General features: G+C 40.8%; 1 protein-coding gene across 5 annotated transcripts in view; it reads right to left on the reverse strand.

Annotated features, from left to right (window-relative positions):
• Positions 1-20,830, reverse strand: part of JAKMIP1 (janus kinase and microtubule interacting protein 1) — a 253,174-nt gene continuing 232,344 nt past the window's right edge. For all 5 annotated transcript variants that reach the window (XM_052780512.1, XM_052780511.1, XM_052780508.1 and 2 more), the window contains one exon: positions 1-1,071. The gene's annotated coding sequence lies outside the window, so the exon portion shown is untranslated. The remainder of the gene's footprint in view (positions 1,072-20,830) is intronic.

Genomic DNA, 20,830 nt, shown 5'->3' on the forward strand with positions numbered 1-20,830 from the left:
TGGGATTCCACAGTTTATTATCCTTCTGCATCTTTTCAAATGGTATCTGGAATTACTGGGCGAGTAAGCATTGTAAAGACAGCACATTCTAGCAGTTAGTTCAATGTTAAAAAAAAAAAAAGAAATGCAAGTCATAAAACAGTTATCAAAACTGAAAGTGCATTACACTGTAAGGGATAGTTTGAGAGAGCAGTACCCATGGCTGCTCTCGTTCAGGTCAACACAAGTATTGCCACTGACTTCAACAGTGCTGTGTGCTTTTAGTTAAAGAAGGAATGGATGGAACCATATGATCCCTGATGCACAAATCTCATGCCTGCATTCATATCTCCCTGCCTTCACAAATGGGTACTCAGACATGAATAGTAGGGGTTATGGGTGGATAAATCTGTATTGTGCAGTGTGGTTGCAAAATGTGTTCGCATCACATGTACTATTACTAACCAGTGTGCACAAAACCAGCTATTTCAGGAAAAGCATGTATGCATGCGAATGCCTTATCTGAAAGTTAAATTCAGTGTGGCCTATTCATGTGGTTGAAATAATCCATCTAGAGTATTAGGACACGGCGCTTTGATGTGCCAAGTGCCTCTCAGTGCACATGAAGTACATTCCCAGTTCCTACTTACCCTTGTAAAAATGCAGTTCTGTCTCATTTCCTAAACAGTTTGTACCCTCAAGTACCATGTCCTCAGAAATACTAACTATCCTAACTCAGATCAAAGGCTCTTTCAGGAACGCTCAAAGCCATATGAGGCTGAAGATATATTACATGCCCACACAAGCAGACCCATGAAGACTGAGATCTGTGCTTAACTTGGTAATTTCCTTAAAATGCAAATGCTGAGATCCCAAGAAAACAAAACAGAATGAAAACTCAAACCACACACTGGGTTGGCCCACGTGGCCAGCTTCCACTACAGGAGGTGGCTAAAATGTATTAGATGGTAACTCAGGACAACTTCTCAGTTTCTCCCATAATGAAGCAGCTGCAGTCACCACCAGGTCAAAGCACCTTTCATCATTCCTTCAGAGCAGTACTGCTTCTTCTTGTGACTGATACATTCTTCCCTGGATAAGAGGAAGGAGAAAAAAAAAAGGGGGGGGAAGAAAAAAAAAAAGGACAAAACCATAAGATAAGTATCTGGATTTTCACAATTTAAGGAATCATTTGTTATTCATTCAAGGTCAAAATAAAACATTTGGGAAGCAGTGTGCCTAGGTGCTTCCATACAAAGATAACATAATGGCAGTGTTAAGTGAACACATTGTAGAAACTGAACTGTTCAAAACACATTGAGACATTCTCCCATGATTTACTGATTTTAAGATGAAGAGCACATCCCATAATTTTCCCTTTTGCTACTCCTTCTTGTAAACAAGTTCTTGTCATCTGTTTATATGGGAATAAACACTCCCTGCCATCTTCCCAACACCGTTTCATAATCCCCTTGGCAGGGATCTACAGAAGTAGTCTCATGGATAAAGTTCATCCCAGGGACGACAGCCATCACAAATCCAACCTTCCAAGTAAGTCCTATTTCTATGCCTCTTCTCAGAGCAATATTCATTATTTGAATTCTTCCTCAGATATTAAGTTTCAAAGCCTGCAAAATACTATATCTGGCTTTGCAATTTCCACTGAGGCTGTCATTATTACTGTTAAATATCACCAGTGATGCACTGCCTGCATATTTAACACTGGCTAAAACTTGATGTCTACTGGAGAAACATACATCTTAGTACATCAGGAATATAGGAAATGATAATAACACACAGAATTTTTAAAAATGGTATATTGTAATTATTATTATAATAACTGACTGGTGAGAGTAATTAACTGTCATTAGTAAAACATGTCCCATTCACCAACATGCCCCCCAAAAGAGAAAAATTAAAAACTAGGAAAGAAGAGAGCCTTTATGGCTTGTACTTTAGGACGGAGAAGTTTTTCCAAGTATGAAGAACAGAACAGAAAAAAAATGCTGCAGAGTGAGGCAGAGCAATAAAGCAGAGGCCATTCGTTTTGGAGAAGCAGCTAGATGGGATATTGTAGGACACAAAACCAGTGAGGTATGCAAAAGTCAGTAACTGAGCCAGGAGAGTGCCAGTTGGGCAGGAGCACATCTAGGAGTCCTAGCAATGAGAGGCTTTTAGAACCCTTGCATACTCCCTAGCTCACTCAGATCTCCATCTTGGATCAGAAGGTGGCAAATGTTCAGACTTGCTTCTCATTCAAAACAGTGCCAGAAGCTTTCTGCAGCCTTCTTAAGACGTTATACATTATCTCTGTCTCTGCTTTAGGTGGATCCAAACACGACCATTTTTGGAATTTCTTCTCTTTCCATGGTCTAATAGAGCTCCAGGCTGTGCTGCAAACGAACAAGTCCATTGCAGTTCATTCTTGTCTCCAGGCAAAGAAAGGGAACACTACTGGAGTCTCCATGGAGCATCTTCTTTTTTGATTAATGTCTTTGTAGTCTAAGTGCAATCAAAAGAAGACGCAGCAGAACACACTTAACAGCCTTTGCTATCCAGAGCTTCCAAGGATTTTTCAGGACATCAAGCACTTTCCCTTTTGTAATTAATGTTACAAAGAGAAATATGACTTGGTAACAGCAGAGTTGGTCTCATATTCAGGGATGGTCTGAAATACATTCCTGCCTCTCCCCTTCTACTCATACACAAAGTCTCTTCTCTGTGATCCCACCCCTGTGCACAGGAGTTGGGAAGGATCAGAAGGATGAATCCCTAGGTCCTTCTAAAACTTAGCCTTATTTTATTCAATGATCATGTATTTTTTTTGCACTTTAGTGATCACATCTTTTGTTATTGTCCTGGTTTCAGCTGGGATAGAGTTAATTGTCTTCCTAGTAGCTGGTACAGTGCTACGTTTTTGAGTTAGGTATGAGAAGAAGGTTGATAACACTGATGTTTTCAGTTGTTGCTAAGTAATGGTTAGTCTAGAGTCAAGGATTTTTCAGCTTCTCATGCCCAGCCAGTAAGAAAGCTGGAGGGACTCAAGAGGTTGGGAGGGGACACAGCCAGAACAGCTGATCCAAACTGGCCAACGAGGTATTCCATACCATGTGACGTCACATCTAGTATAGGAACTGGGGGGAGTGGGGGTGGGGGGACCACCGCTTGGGGACTAACTGGGCGTCGATCGGCAGGTGGTGAGCAATTGCACTGCGCATCATTTGTATATTCCAATCCTTTTATTATTACCACTGTCATTTTATTACTGTTATCATTATCATTATTAGTTTCTTCCATTCTACTCTATTCAACTGTCTTTATCTCAACCCACGAGTTTTCTTCTTTTCCCGATTTTCTCCCCCATCCCACTGGGTGGGGGGAAGTAAGCGAGTGGATGCGTGGTGCTTAGTTGCTGGCTGGGGTTAAACCACGACAGTTATCCACCAATTTAAATTTAAACGAAGTTCTCCAGTTTTCCAAAGTCAGAGATAAAGAATATTTGCCAAACATGCACTGCTAGACTAGGGAGCATTTACAAAGGTAAAAGTCATTATTTGCACAATATTTCCTTCCATTTTTATTATTTTTTCTTGAAATGTTAACTGCCAGTTATATTTCTTTTCTTGTTTTTGTCACTCTTCATTTTCTCTTTCACATTCCTTTCATCCTCTTTGTCCTTGCTCCTTCCTATGTGATGTTATTTATCTCCCCTTTTATTCTCTACTCCAAGTCTTTTTGAAACCTTGTGCTCCTTGCAGTCTTATTTCCTTGGCATATTTATCCTTCACCCTTCTCTTATTCTTTTTCTTCATACCACTTTTCTAATTAAGCATTATGGCAACATAAACCACTACTGAACTGTTTTGTAATTACTCTGGTCAGGGAGGAAGTCTGTTCTGTGAAATGCTTGAGGAAAATAAAAAAAGGTCTTCATGATGTCACTTCACCAAAGAAAACTATCAACCAAGCATTTCCAGTGCTTAAGCCCAAAGGTGTAGTTTCCAGCCATGCATCACAGTGACTGAAAACCAGCTGAGTCTTTATCAATAGTGGACCTAAGAGTTTCAGCAAGGGCATTTCTGGTGCTCAGAAATTTGCTGGCCTCCCATTCTTTGTTAGAGCTAAAGCACATGCTTGAGCAACGATGCAGAGGCTGGGCTCATGTTCCTTCACATCACAAGCAAAATCAATTTCAGCCACCGACACAAAGAACTGCCAATGCAGAAGGTCATTAAACAAAACTGATTTCTTCATGACATTGGAGCCTTAAACGCAACCTTGCAACATAAAAGTGGTAAGACTGTGCACTGTTCTTTAAGCCAGGACTGAATAATTTCCAACATAACAAAGATCAGCGATCCATTTTCATGCACTCACTTGATGTTCTCCAATCTTTTACCACCTCTGTGAGCTGCCGGCATTTTTTTATTCTAGCTGCTCCCAGTTCTCCTCCTCTATCCTTGTTCATCACGTGCTAAGTATCAGGAAACTATAAATCATAGGAAGGAACCTCAGAAGGTCATTTAGATCAACCTACTCAAAGCAGAGTCAGTTCCAAAGTCAGACCAGTTTGCTCAGGGCTTACTTAGTCAAATCTTGAAAACCTCCCAAGATGGAGAATGCACAACCTCCCTGGGCAGCCTGTCCCACTGCTGGGCTGTCCTCATGAGGGAAATGCTTTTCCTATATCCAGTATGAACCCCTCTTGTTTCAACTTATGCCCACCGTCGTGTCTCATCCTCTCGCTATGCACCACTGTGAAGAGCCCAGCTCCATCCGTCATCTCAATTACTTCCTCACAGGTTCAGGAAGGCTGTTGTGAGGTCTCTCCAAAGCTGGCTCTTCTCGAGGGTCAACAAGCCTAGATCCCTTGGCCTGTCCTCACAGAGCAAGTGGACTACTCCCTCAAGTGTCTAAACTAACATACTTAAGGAAGCTCAGAGAGCACCGGTACTGCCAGCCAAGGCCATTGCTGTCCCCTGGCCAGCTCAGCTTGTTCAGAGGCAGACAATACAAAGAACACAATGATCTGGTCTGTGCAAGCTCATCCACCTCAGCTCATTCTGGTGGAACAGAACTAGTGCTGACCAACCGCACCTCCTCCTAAAGAGGGCTGTCCTGTTTAACTCCTCCACTCCAACTAGTTCCTCGGAGAGCAGAGCTCTGTGTCCACTGGCAGGGTCCGAGGTCTCTGTCCCTTGCAAAGCACAGGGTGGAAGCCACCCTCCTCCCCTGAAGAAGGTACGGCAGTAAAAGCTTTGCAAAAAGTTTCAGAGTGTGCATCGAAGTCGGAAAGCAACAAGCCAATATAGAGACTTTAAAAACAAACAGCAGCAGGGCTGGAAGGAAAAAAAACCAAAACAAAAACAGCTGCAGGAGTGTATACAAATTCCTAAAACCTTTACGGCATCTTCAGAGAGTCCCTATTCTCTTTTTTAATTAATCAAAGAATCATTTAGTTTGGAAAAGACCTTTAAGATCATCAAGTCCAACCGTAATGAATGCACACACAAGATTTTAAGTTAAATAGTTCCTTCCATTGAGAAGATGAAGATAGAAAAAGGAGGGTGCTATTTTATTCTGATCATCTGAAAGAAGACATGAAATATGGTGATACCAGTGTAAAAACATATCAAAATAATGTCTGCTAACCTTCCAGTTATCTGAGGTGGGTTTAGGTGGTGGACCATCATGCAGTTCCAACTGCTTCAGTCTGGCTTCTGAATAATATCAGTCAATGCATACTGGGAACATTTCCTCAGTATATAACACACAGCATCAAAGGTCTGAAGTCACCAGTACACAGCGGGTACTCTATACCTCAGCCCTGATATGTGGGGTGGGCACACCATATATCCATTGTTTCATATTTAAAGTGAAGAAAGTGCAAAATTCAAGGAATTAATAAAATTTCTTTATAGCCAGCAAGGAAATACCTATTTTTTTCTTTTATGAACAAATATTTGAAGAAGGTGCTATGCAACACCTGAAAAGAGTTTCTGCTGTAAAATATGAAAGAATCACTCTGCTGTGTCTCTGCCCTTATCAAGGGTCACATATTATCCTCTTGTTAGTATCACTGAAGCATCACTGGCTTCTACCACTATTCTGGAGCTACAGTAGCACAAATGAAAGAAAATGCCAGGCATGAAAGCTTGTGCTGTTCTTTAATACTTGATAATGAAATTACAGATATTTTACTTGGTCTAACTAATATAATCATGAGCATCCAGAACAATCTAAGGGTCTTAATTAGGATTGGGTAACCACAGTGAACAGGAGTTGCAAATGTGAATCTTACAAATGTGCACGGACAGTTGAATTCACTGCTGTGCTGAGCACCATTCCAGAAGTTAATTTCTTCTGTTAATGGCCTATCAATATATATAGAAATAATACACTTGCTTTCAAAAAATGTCTCCTAGAATAATATCCTTGCAATCCTTTGCATCTTTGAGATGCAAATGCTTCCAGAAGAATCCCGATGTCTAACCTCCTGCTCATCAAATTTTCCACAACTTTGCAGGCAGGCAGCAGTAACATACACACTTATGAGATCGATTGCTAACCCAAAATCTTGAAAATGCATCCAAAGCAAGCCAGCTTGCCAAGAAGCTTAGGGTGAAACACGTTGATATGAAGCAGTCCAACAATTTAAAATGACAAACTAGGAAACCTCGAAGTCTGATCACAGATTGTTGAGAACACACAAAAAAAGGAAAAACCAGCTGGAATCTTTTTTTTTTATGATAGAGTTCACCCAGTGCTAGTCCTAATTAAACAGTGGCCCTATTCCAATTTAAAATAAGAAACAAGTAAAACACCCTTGTATTCAAAGCATCTTCCACAGGACCCCCTTTATTTTACTGATTTGATTTTCCTGTACAGGCACCACCTCATTTATATATCCCAGAGCTTTTACTAGCCTTGAAAATCTAACAACATTTATTAAATATAGGGTCTCTTTTGTGCTAAGGTAAATTGAGGACATGAATTTAGTGTTATTTACATCTCTCCCATTAAGACAGTTATAATGGGTTTAAAGGCTAATACAAATGAGTTAACCTCACACTATAGAGACAATAACAGCACGACATGTCCAAATACAATGGCAGAGTGGTACCTTAGCAAGCATATTGTTTTTGAGAAACGTCTCAAAACAATAATGCAACTCAGCACAATGAAAAAGCAAATCCCAGAAGGATTATCTTGTCAACTCAAAAATGGGGACAATCCCTATCATATGCGTATTTTGCTGAGGTTAGTTAAAGAAGTGAGCATTATCAAATAATTACCAAGAGTAACAGACAGTAGCAGCAACCACAACAAATACTTCACATCTAATGTACTTCACTGTGTGCTTTAGCACTATAATACATCTGGTTACAACTGGGACATACAGTGTTTCTTCTGGCAACAGCCATGTTGACCCACAACAGTCCCGCAGCCCCCCCCAACCCCCCACCCCCCTAAAATATGCAATAGACGCACATTGAACTTCGTTATGTCCAAATCTTTTGGGCTGCTGTGCCACTCCTTTCCCTTACAGTTTCTCGGAGAGGCATTCTTCATATCAAAATCTTACTGATAAGGTTCTGCTGGTAATGTGTAATACCAGTTTCACAGACCAGTTGCAGAGCACCACTGGAACAGATATATTTGCAATATGTAACAGCCATGAATTTTGTGAAAACATGCTTAATTTGCTGAGTTGGATTCAACCTCCTTGCAGCAAAGCATTGCAAACTGGATCAACACACTACGAGGGGAAAGCCTGTGCCTCAGAGCAGCACCCTGGTCTGTGGGGGATGCTGGGGAAGCCAAGGAGGTAAACAAAACCATGAAAGACCTGTTGGGATTGAAAAGCACAAATTGTGAGCAGGACAACACAAGGTCCTTGGAATTAGAGGCCATTTGAGCCCTTCAGTCTCTGGAGCATGCTATCTCTCTACCAGATGATCTTCCCAGGCAGTCCTATTCACATTTGCATGGGTAAAGGCTGGCCCAGAAGACTAAGGGTTGCATTCATTCAAGGCACAGCAACCTTTGGGCCAGAGGGGCTTTGTCCTGGGGACAGCAGTGATGCCTGCAAATGCAGACCTGCCCATTGTCTGTCAGGAATTTTAATGATCTGAAAAGCACTACAAATGTCCTACAGAAAACCATTCATTTAAATTATTTGACTTAGGGGGAGTCACAGTCATTTTTTTTAAAAGTCAAGGTCATTAAGAATGGCTCACTCAATAGAGACAAGATTTTATGACTCACAGGAGGCTGGGAAAATCAGCAGCAACACTGCATATTTAGAGTATAATGTTTAGTCACCAAAGACACTTTCAGAGTTATTGCCTCCTCCTTAGTCACATTTTTTTTAATTGCTGCAACAGAGCTGCAGCAGTAACAAAGAAATATCTTCCCCTAAAATGCACAGTCAGACGAGTAACTGATGAGCAGGTTTGCCTTGCTGCTGTCAGCCTAAGAAAAACGGGCAAGTGAATTCACATTTCAGCAAAGCATTTTTGTATCCCACTACCCCTCCAACCACACAGGGAAAAACGATGTATGCGCATCCAGAACAGATTAAGTAGCATCTGAGGAAGAGGATTGCTAGATGCTCTGCACCCCACAGCAAAAGCTTAGGAAGACACAAGCACACAAATATTTGAGCTTTTTTCTGTTTTGCTTTGTTTTCCTTGCCTGATCTTGAGAGAGGCCTGTTACAAGCCAGAATAACTGCTAGAGTAGGTTGGATTTTTTTTTTTTTTTTTTTACAATGGTAATCAAAGCAGTGTCATTACAAGTCTGTGAGCAAATCGTAGACTCTCTGTGATTACTTCCTCACCCTGTTCCCAGATCAACCTACAGCAGATTTGTGCGTCAGCCTTCACAGCCTTGTCTGCCAGAGACAGCGGATGCTCAGCTGTGGTTGCAGGAGCACTGGGGCGATGGTACCTTTGAACACCCCACGGCAGAGCCAGGCAGCCCACTCGTCACCTGGAAAGCCTCCAGAGCAACAGTAGATTTTGCTCAGAGGCAGCAATCTGAAGACTGCACAGTTTAATAACTGCAACACGTGGTTACATTGTTATTTAATGCACCACCAACAGTAAAAGTCTAAATGGTTTTATCCTAAATCTAACTAGTTGAATATTATTATAAAAGAAAAACATTTGCTATTCCCATCAATATTTACACAGGCAAAGGTCCAGCTTTACCCCTGTGGTGGAGGATTCAGCACGCAGCATGTGACCTACATAGCAGGAAGTCAAACTTTGTTATAATCCTGTCCCCCTGAGCACTGAAAAATTTGGAAATCAGACAAGATGAACACAGTGGCCCAGATCTTCTCTGTCATTTGGGCAATCTTGCATTGCATCATTAGTCCTAATTCACCCTGCAGGGGCCATAGTCATCACAGTAAGCCACAAGGCCTGTTGTATTATCATCCTCCTGCTCTATGGCTAGAAAAAACGAGAGCATGCTCACCTTCCAGGGCCCCCCAGCTGCTGAAACGTCACTCTGTAGCTGTAGATTATAAGTATAAATTACAATAACCTTTAGGCTGCTATAACTTACATTGGAAATATCTGTATTGAATTTTAAGTACATGCTTGGGACAAGTGTGCCTGGACAATTCTCCTGTCCCCACTGTTTGGACCAATATCTCTACTCAGAGACAGACCTCAAGGTCAATCATAAAGCAAGCATGGGAAAAAGCACAGGTGCCAACATGTATTTCATCAGTACAATTATATTAGCCGCTACACCAGTCAAGAGTCTTCCTAGAATAACCGTGTCCTCCAATACCAGTAGGGATTTGTAGGCCACCTGACTACAGGCAGTCTAGTGCTATGTGAAGAGCTGCAGCTGACTGGCATCCCAACTACAGAGATACTAGGATGGTGTAAATATCTCTTCATCCTCTCTTCTGCCTCTTTGAGCTTTGCACCCATTATACCTAAAGCAAGGGGATGCAGGACCTGCAGGATCAGGTGCTGACATGTTAGGGTTTCTGCATGGGGTTACTAAAAGTGGTCAGGAACATTTTGAATGGAACATTTGATTTTGATGAGGCTGCAGGAATCACACCTGATTTCCTGCCAGGTCCCCTCCTCTGTTCTTCAGCTGTGCTCCTGGCAGGTTGACAGAGAGTGGGAGTTTGAAAGAAGTTATTGCTCCAGGATTGTCTCAGAGATTGCAGAGCTCCTCAGCTGCTGGCTTCTCTACAGATCTCATTAGGCAGGATGCCAAGAAACTCAGAGCAGAGTATCCCTGCTCATAAACTCCACGGCTGCCAGCTCTCTGTTAGCCCACCAGGCAGAAAGAAAAGAAGCAAAAGTCTGGAAGCTCTGGAAATGTGCAACTCCTTGGCATCCCAGGCAGCCAGAGGATCCCAACAGAATCCCTCGAGCTGGGGACTCCAGAGCTTCTGATGCCTCCAGTTCTAGGTGTCATTAACTTTGGACTAGATGATCGTTGTAGGTCCCTTCCAACTGAAAATATTCTATTCTATTCATTAAGAATTGAAAAAATACTCCTTCTCACTTCAAATCAGAATAAAATCAAATTAAACAAATTATCAAAATCCTCTGCAAAATGGCATGATCTTTTTCCATGTTACACCACTTAAATAACGGGCTGTTACAGATGGTGTACAATGCATCTTGCAGTCCCATTCCCTAAACATACAGATTGTACCATTACTCAGCAGACTGAGCTTTTATCACACTCATTGCCTCCTCACCCTTCCTCTTTATGCCAGGTATTCATACCCTCCCAATTTTATTTTCAAAACCAAGCCCTTTAGGGAATAACATGTTTTGTGAGGTTTTCCCCTTTAAACATACCTGCATAGCCATACAACTCCAGAGAAAGCAAGTAGAAAGCAACAGAACTTAAAAGACACTGATTTTGTATCTTCATGTTGGCTAAGTTGAACAGGATTTATTTTTCTGAAACTCTATTACCACAAAGCTCTATATGCAGGTCAGCAGGCTTATGTAACAATGATGCATCTGGCTCTCTGTCCCAAATAAGTAAGACAGAATATGCTGTGACTGCTACATAACCTTGCACGCTGTTCATCAAAGACTCATATCCATCTTTTTTTCCTATTAAAGGAGAACCACTGAAATCTCAGTCTTCAATTTTCCAAAGACCTGTAATTGTTACATGTTCTCAGTCTGGTGCTTACAATGAGACACACTGGATCATTTTCATGAGGGGCTTTTTTTGTTGTTTGGTTTTTTTTAATTCACTAGTGCCCATCCATTCAAGTGCAGTTTTGTTGTGGAAAGAAAAGATTTTGAGTTAATTACTGTTAGTTTTATTTTAATATACTGTTTTAAGTTCAGTTGTTAACTTGTGAGTTCACTCCATCACATTTTCTTACTGCTGCTTCTTGCTCTGCCTTTTTGTTTGACCTTTTCCATTTCGTCACACATCCACCAGTCACCCCTGTGAAATGGTCATGGCAATGGTCAGGGACTTCATACATGTCCACAGGACACAGCGTGGAGGAGAGTCTATCCAGACTTGCATGTCGTAAAAATCTTCTGTCCATTCAAACTAGGTCAAGGTATGGTGAAGGGAAGAGGACAAAAGTCAACAGCAGATGCCCAGCTCTCACGCTGAAATGAAGTGTGCATAGATCCATCAGACTCACTCATACTTGAGAACAACAGATTTGACCTACTACAGTAGGCACCATGATGCATTTAATTCCGGTATCAAATACATGTAGACATCTATGTAAAATCCCGGTTCTAGATAAAGAAGGTAACTCTAACTTGTAACTCCAGCCTCCAGCTAGTGTGGAAATGAAATCACTGATTTTCTATAAATATTCTAATATGGTTAAATACAAGGTGGTGCACTAGGAACAAGGCATGCAGTCCATGCCTGCAGAATGGTAGACCGTGTCCAGAACAGCACCAAAGAAAGATCAGAGGCTGTTCTAGCAGACAAGTCAGCATGACCAACAAGCACAAACCAGAAAGACCAAACAGGACTTAGCATGTAAACTAGCAGGCTGATTGACAGACAAGCTTTTGACATCTCTCAGGGGTACCTACACTAAGTAGCATATGTGAAGAAGGATTTCCCTAGCATTACTCCTGAGTCTGAGACATTTCAGAATAAACAGTCCATTCTGTAGGTATGGCTTCACATCTTTTTTTTTTTTTTTTTTTGCATTTGATTCCATTTTTACCACAAATTAAAATATTGACACTAGGTCAGGACAATAATTCGATAACAACTTCACCAAAACCAATGGTTTTATCTGCAGAAGTATAGCTCTAAAACTTCCTAAATTTGCATCTGTAATAACATCCAGAGCACAGCCTGTTAAGTTCATCCACAGAGCAGGCTCATCCACTGAGAAATTTTATGCTCAGTTAATATATGCAGTGCTATACTAAGCCCAGTTAATCAACACTATCTATTCTGAAAGCAGGAAAAAAATTCTGTATGTCTATCACACTCTATCAGCTTTCCCCACTCACTTTAAGCAATTAGTTTCAAAGACTTCCTGACTAAATTTACATAAAATACATCCTTCCCTCCTACACCTTGTTAATGCATAGACTATAATTTTATAAGAAGTTCTTGGAGATCACTAGTGGCAGACAGGTATCGGAGATGACACTATGCCTCAAGCACACAGTCCCAGGAATTTATGAGGGCAGCAATTTCCTGGATCACCTCATCACCTTCAATGGACTTACACGCCTGTGGAGCAAGGATGCTATTTACTGTCAGAGATCTTCTGGGTCTGTCTGCAGAGAGGCGGCTATGGATGCAGATAACCTCTGCATTTTTAGGCTCTGCTTTGAATATGTGGGTGAGAAAAGAACAGCTCTCAGTGGACATAAGGCTGCAGTTGAAAGATCAGCAAGACTCACTGGATAACCTCTGGAAGAGGGAACTTCAATCATTTGCAAGGGGAGAAGCAGGTGGAATGATCTGTCTGGGTAAGATTGGAGGGGCTGGCTTCTTATGGCCAAAATGTTTGGTTACTAGGGTTTTTTAGCCAGGACTTCAGCTGGCATAACTTCATGAGCTAGCTCAGTTCTAGACTGATGGCTTAAGCAGGTGGTGATGTATTTGTGGCTTTCAGTTAACGACTTGGTCTTGCAAACCCTCCTCACACAGATCTGTTCGAGTATTGGAATGAGAACAGCGTATTCAGGAGACTCATAAGATTAAGCCCGAAGTACTAGGACACAACAGTTCTGTTGGCAATAAGCTACTGCAAACAGTTGCATAAGCTGAAGAAAAGCAAGAGCAATAGTTCCAAGAGTCTGCTTTTAGCATTATATTTACAGCTTTTCCCTGACTGTGCATATATTAAGCAGATTGCAAACTTATAGTGAGTGGAGGGAACAATCTGGATATTTATAAGGCAGTTAACCTTTAGGAATGACCTTTGTTTTAACATTAAACTGGCCTGCTTCATGTTCAGAGGACCAGCATTTTCATCACTTGGAAAAATGAGAAAATATTCCATAACTGCCTGTGAAGACAGCCAGAAAGAAGATTTCAGCCTTGCACTCTTAAAGATCTTGGCTGATACAGACTCTATAAAGATGGAGTCAACGCAATCCTGAGACTGCGACGAAGCACAGACCGTGGCAGAGTGAAGTGACTCCAGAGCATGTGCCAGGCTGGGGGAGAAAAACATTTTTTAGAAATGTTTTTCTGACATGATGACTTTTCACTGTGGATTATTCCCATTGACTTTCTTCTGATCAAAATAAACATACCACACCTACCTTTGTTCAGAAGTTACCTGCCAGTATCAGCTAACAGTTGGACTCCTTAGCCATATAATTTATCTAGTATTAAGCTGGGACCAGAAAACTAGAAACAATTGTTGGCATGACACCATTTTTCTGATCTTACTTCAGTGTTTTCTTGTTTCCAGGGCAACTCACAAAATTCCTGTAAGAAAATCCCTGTCATAATTGAAAAAATAGATTTTTATTTTTAGATTTGGTTAATCCATCCATTAAGAAAAGGAAATGAAATCAAATGAAATTGAGAGCTGCAGTAACACTGCCATAGGATAAACACAATGTTGTCATTGACTACCTCTGTGGAAACAATTAACTGAAAGTACAAGACACTTGTTTATGAAGGTCCTGGGCTGATTTACTCAGGTTACTATTATCTTAGCAAGCCATTTCATAAAAATATTGCAAACATATTGTGAGTACTATATCCTTATTATGCCTTCTTTAATTTGCTTGGCTGGTTCAAAATTAACTTTCTGATAAAGGACTGTAGGACCCAGAACCTGCCTTCTGTTTACTTTCAAAGACACAAAACCAGTGAAGCAACCTTTGATTTTCTCCAGGGAGAATGTATGATGGTTCCAAATTGCATACTAATACCATGAATTATTCAAAATCACAGCAGGTAACAACAAACATTTTGTTAGACATAATGATACAGCTTAAACATGAAAAACCATAGGAGTATAATTAACAACTGGAAAAACAGAGTTAAATTAAATAGCAATTCCACTGTTGCTTATGCACTTCATTGGTGGGTGGTTCATGACACTAACCCCAGTCTTCAGCAGTGCAGAACTGTTCTAGCCCCAGGAGACACAAAGCTTCAAAGATTCTCTCTTGCTCCATGGGAGGACAAACCCAGAGGTTTATAAGGAGACCAACTACAACCAGTCCCACTTCACATCAGCAAACAGGAGAGAAGAGCCAAGTCTCCATCTGCCTCCAGTTTGCTTGTTCTAATCGGGAATATTTGGAGAGCAATTTGAGGCAGGCCACACTCCCTCCAGCACATTTGTCTGGTATAATCTTGCCCCAGCTAACTAGGATTCACTACATTATACACTATTACCATCAATAACTCCAGCCCTATTTTCTAAATGTGAAAAACGAGGTCTGCAGTTTAAGAAACATGCCCTCTGTCATTCAGCAAAGCACGAGGGATACTTCACGAGACTAATTAGTATCTCTTCTACACTGCTGTCTGACTCAGCATAATGTAAGTTGTAATGATGTATCTGCAAGAAACGAAAAAATTCAATTCCAACAAAGGTACATAGATTACTGGAACTGAGGCTTAATGTTTTCATGGTCTGAATTGTTCACACAGCAATTGTATAAAGGGACATTGTTCAGAAAAGAAAGTAAAGGGAAAAATTACACATTTCCAGAAAACTGGTGAAGATCAGTCATTCAGTGGAGATCCCCTGCTTCCTCTACCTCATAACTGATATCACAAAATAATATAATTTAGGAAGTCTAAGAAGAAGTCATGGCACATGTCTCCTCAGAAAAGTGTTGCGCTGCTTTTGAAGAGAAAATTCAATACCTGCTGCAGTACTGTTTAATGATAACAGATGACCTTCTCTTTTGACTGAAGGCCTCAGGTTGGAGATAATGCATCTAACGTATTACCAGCTATATCTCATTCATTTCCAATTTACTTTTTGTATCTCCCCAGGTAATCATTATTTAGCGATACTGAAAAGACAATTCAAATCTCCCTTACACCCAGAAGTCATTTTATTCTAAGTGATATGAATTAAGGGATGTTGGCAAGCTCACAGGGAAAAACAGATCTTCACTGAAAGCATGAACTAATTTTTAAATAAAATGGTTCGTTCACCCTTATTTCTTTCCACCCTTCCTCACTCCATTATAAGTAGATTTTCATGTGATGTCTTCAGAAGATTCATCAACAGCACCGGGATGAACCAGTTCAACTGGCATGCTCGTCTGATGGAGAGCAGCTCCACAGACTGCAGCTTCTTCTATGGCTCACATCTGTGTGCAAGCAGCTATGAGGAAGAGAATGACTGTGCTTTCTCCCCATTCAAACCCCAAGCCAGCATTTAACATGCAGTAGCAAACACCAGAGACAAAGGTCTGTTCTCCAAGTCATTTTTAGCCAGAAAAGCTGGAAGGAGATTGTCACGGCTAATTACCCAGACATTCTGTATCCCATACCTTTGCTTGAACATACAAAGCTGCTGAGGATTATGCGACTGACTATCCTGCAAATTCCACAGCCTTGAGCCTGAGGAAGGGCACCAAACTCATAAAGAACGACACCAGACAACTTCCAGGTACACTCACTTCATTAACATTTCTTCTGGAGCCATTACATTTTCTTTCTTTGCTTCAAAATATATAAACCACTGTCTTTTGCAGAAGCAAAAGGAAATACACACATTCCTCCAAACTTTCTCCATCACTGCCCAAGGGATTTAAGCACAGAGTTGGGCATTCAGTTATCCATCTGATTTTGGTGCCCAACTGCCCTGGGTATATGGGCCATGCCTATCCTCTTATCACTGCAGTCTAAACCTTGAAATGCGCTCAGCAGTGCTTTGCCTGTGGCTATCTTTTCATAAGACTAATACACACAAGAGACTCCCCTATATACAATATATCTACCTCACCTCTGACAGGAAGAAGAATAATGTGGATACTTCTCTGATCCTGCAAATCCTTAGTTACACAAAGAACAAGCAATATGAATAAGAACTTTTCAGGGGCAGAGCCTATTTTATCAGCAGAGACTACACACCAGTGGAAACTCTTGGGAGAATTTTATTTCAGTGAGTGTAATATTATTCAGTCTGCTCAAGTAATGACCATCTCGAGATGCCTAGGTGGATGTTAGCTGCAAGGGTTAACTGCTCTACCTCTCTCCCACCTTTCTGACAGCACCAAAGATTCTGAACCGAAACAAATACCAATGTGAGCACATTACAAATCCCCAACCATACCCTGTGTCCCACCAGTGAGGAGGAAGCACCTTTCCTTTCATTTATCTCCTATCTAATTACATCACAAAATTAGAATAGAATATTCCAATTTGCTAAATTACTTCTGTCAAAGATTCAAACCCAGCAAATGCTGTCTCATTAGCTGCTCTGCAGCTGTGTGAAACAACACAACAACGAGGCAATGCAAAAGCCATCTCTAGCCCGTGACCTGGAGGAGAGCACGGGTAGAAATTTGTGTCTGGCAGTTGTATGCTACATCTTCTATCCCCTCCTTTTTCTCCAGAGGAGAGCTCATTTCACAGCCAAACTTTTTAGTTGGTTCTTGAGCACAAACAAAACCACCTTTGTGCTGGGAAGGAGGGAAGGAAAGCAATACGAATGGAATTGCTGATGCAGAATCTTTCTTTCCCTTTCCCCCCCTGCAGAAAGCTGCCAGGACAGCAGCAGCCTCTCGCAGGGAGCGGGCTGACAGTCTCAACAAAGCAAGTCACAAAACTGATCTGGCTTTTCAGGGTCAGACAAAAAGGAAAAGGGCTGGTACCCTTCTAAGGCAATGAGAGGTTTCCTTTGTAGGACTGAAGGCTGAACGAAGGCCCATGAGAGACTACAGCTTTAGCTCTCTCTTTTATTTCACTGGTTTAGGCTTGAGTGTTATTTCACAGGCTTAGCCAGCAACTTCAATTGGTAGCACAGTTGAGCTGTGGCTACAGGGGTATTTTTAGGCTTGGTTTCCAATGGAAACGGAGCATTCATCACTACTGTGCCTCTCTGTACCTGCATTCCTGCATTCCTTTTGAACCCAGTGGCCATATTTAACTAAAACCAACTTAGGGGAAGAGCCTCAAACTTCCTACAAGTTTCCAAGAACTCAGAGGCTTGATAAAAGAAAGCAACTCCCACAATAAGCTTCCTCACTATAGAAAAAACTACTCAAGTTAGGATTTTTCCCCCTGAGAATTCACGTGGGTCCTCTGCTTACCAAAATACTGCAAAGCTTCAGCTGGGGCTCAGGCCCCTGACATAACTGTCAGAAATATTCAACTCATGGGCAAATCCAATTCAGAAATTTGCTGCTTCTTCCCACTTACAACTTCTCATTCCTTTATCATCAGCACAGGTCCACATGACAGACTGGCACTACCATTTAATGATGTCTGTTACCCAACTGCTGTGTAATCCAGTCTTTTCTTCTATGAGATGAAGTGCCCAGTCCCCACTAGCACTGGGTCGTGTGGTTCAACAAGTGTATTCAACAACATGGACTTACCTCAGCTTTACAGAAACCACGTTTTCTTGGTTTTCAAAATACCCAAACAATGTCTGCATCCCTGAAAGCAGGTTCACACATGGGATCCATACTAGACTGTCTTTTGACAGTGTGATTGCAGACTGCAACAAATGAACATCATATATGGCATAATCCATGGGCTTTCCCAGTGAATAGCACCTCTGTAACTGCTAACTTGTTCCACACAAAACTGACTTCAAGTGCCAGCCTTTCTCATAATCCACAAGTCAAGGGCCTAATCCATGTGGAACTAAGCGCTCTTTCAATAGACCTAGGCATTACATTAATCAGGGTGCTGGTTGCAAGCACTTCTCGATTATTTTATTTATCTAGATAGCCAGATCCTTCACTGTCTTTACATTGGTAATGCAAGGTTACTATAGCAACCTCTGTGACCTGCATAATCAAGATAGGAGAGAAGAGCTGATAGATGAATTAATGTATTTATAGCCTTGAATAGGAAACTTGAAAGATTAATGGTCTATGAAATTCATATATACTCTACTCATGATGTTACATTTATCCCATTTCATCTCCTTTTCCAAAGACATTTATCTTTAAATGCTAAACCAGAGTACGTGATAACAATATATTAAGACGACACTATTTAAACTTGCTGTTTATTTTCTATTTTCAGTTTAGCACACAATTAAACTACTTTATAAACTCTGAAGACTAATGTACATTTTACAATAAGGTTGACCAATTTATTAGCATCTTGTAGAAGCTAGAGTTCTTAACCAGATTACAGATTACATACATTTCTGCAATATTTAAAATAAGCAAATTCAGAAATGGTTAGCCAGCTTGTGGAATATTAAGCACAGAGATCACATTCTCCTTCAATTTGCTTTTATTTTCCTGTACTCAACAGGTTCTTTTTAAGAAATCACTAACTTTCATTCAACTAGAGACTTGCTTGCCAGCAGTCTACTACAACTTCATAACAGATCAACATAAATTTGAAAGTTTGCTTGGCAGCTCTTTAGCAGACAAAAGACAACATTGGTCCTGAAACCAGGGCTGCATGAATGTTGCTCACACAACTAGGATGGTGACATGAAGGAGATGTATGTGGAGGGAGATACTGGGAAATTGAAGTAATTTTTTTTCTTTTCTTTTGCTGGACTGTCATTAAAATACAGGTTCAGCTACTGTAAGGATGTCAGGCAGCAAGCATAGTTTTAGCCTGTGTTTCCTTCATTACTACTACACAAACTGCCTGAGTGTGCACACATGATCATATATCAGAAAGGCGTGGGTAGCTCTATCTGGCTTTTAACTGCTTCAGGTCCAGGACAGGCAAGAAATTCTCATTCTGAGTAATCACTAAGCAAAAGAGACAAAACAGTGGGCCTTCAAGTGAGACTTAAGTAGCATATAAGTCATATGGTGGCCTTCCACGCTATCACAAAATTCTGTCTCCACAAGACAATAAATAAAGGTTCATTGTTCTCTCTCAGGCAAGTTTCTTTTTTTTTTTTTTTTTTAATATAAGTCATGCTAATATAATTCTTCTCTGAGCCAACTCCTTCTCCCCAAGGCAGCAGGATTATTTTTCTATTTTCAGGAAGGAGGGAAATTGAGCCTCAAAATGCAGTGCCTCAGAGCCATACGCTATAAAAAACCCCACAAGTATCCGTGGAGGAACTGATGGGGATGAACTAAATCCACTGTAGGAATCTTCTATCACTGCAGTCATGACACAAAACGCAGAAGCTTTTTTGCCCTTCAAGTCTCATAAAGCAGACAGTGGCTTAAGGGATTCTTGAACTGAACAGCTCTGTCATCAGATGGACAGCTGGATTTGGGGGTTTTGGTTGGTTTTTTTAGCTTTGATTTCTTACTGTGGGTGATTTAGCTAACAAAGAACTTTAGTATCTTCTGCATTTGGCTTTTTTTCTCATTACTTCTACTGCAATCTGTAGGCAGTATAGGAAGGATAGGACCTCACAAGTCCAGCAAAAATTTGATTTTTAGTCCACAGCCATTTTCCAACAAACCCACTAATTTCAAAGATATCCAGTTAAGACTGGAGAGGGAAGAAACTGATTAAATTGGGTCCATCCACCTGCCTTCCCAGTATTGACAGAGTTCTACCTAATTCCAATCAACTTGCATAATTGACACCAACCCAAAAACCATCACACCATATGTCTAACTTCACGCTTGTAACATTTAGACTTATTTCTCTTTGATATTTTAAGGCTTTTGGCTAAGATTTTTAAAACTTTCCTTCCTTAGCCTCCCAGCTATATTTAAATGGCCTGGTTTTTTAAAAGTGCTGAGTATGTCACGCTGTCACAGAGGTCTGAATGGTGCTTAGCTTTTCTCGGTTGTGGTCTCACATGTCATGAGTTAATCTTCAGAAAGTCTTAGACCACACTTTTTACAACACTCCTATCAACCACCAAGGAAAAATCTTCCTATGCTCCTAGCGTAACAGAAAGATGAGAAGAGGTTTTTTTCAGCTCATCACCATAGCATTCACTTGTGCCTTTGAAAAAGAACATCACACGTCTCCAGCTAATATGACCGTACATCAGTTTTTATCACCTCTTTGCACCCTCCTGTGTTCTAAGCCTTTTATTTTAATTGACTTAAGAAAAGGTTTCATTAGAAAGGACAGCATGCTGGCTAGCAATTAAAATATATCAACATCATTTCTGCAACCCTCCTTTGAATCCTAGCACATCTCTCATCTTTTACAGAAAAGGGTCAAATAGTCTCTAAAAACAACACAAAGACAAGGAAAAATATCCACAGATGTATCAAAGTGTTGCCTAAAACTTTTA

This window comes from Harpia harpyja, chromosome 2 (genome assembly GCF_026419915.1).
Source record: "Harpia harpyja isolate bHarHar1 chromosome 2, bHarHar1 primary haplotype, whole genome shotgun sequence".
NCBI lineage: Eukaryota > Metazoa > Chordata > Aves > Accipitriformes > Accipitridae > Harpia > Harpia harpyja.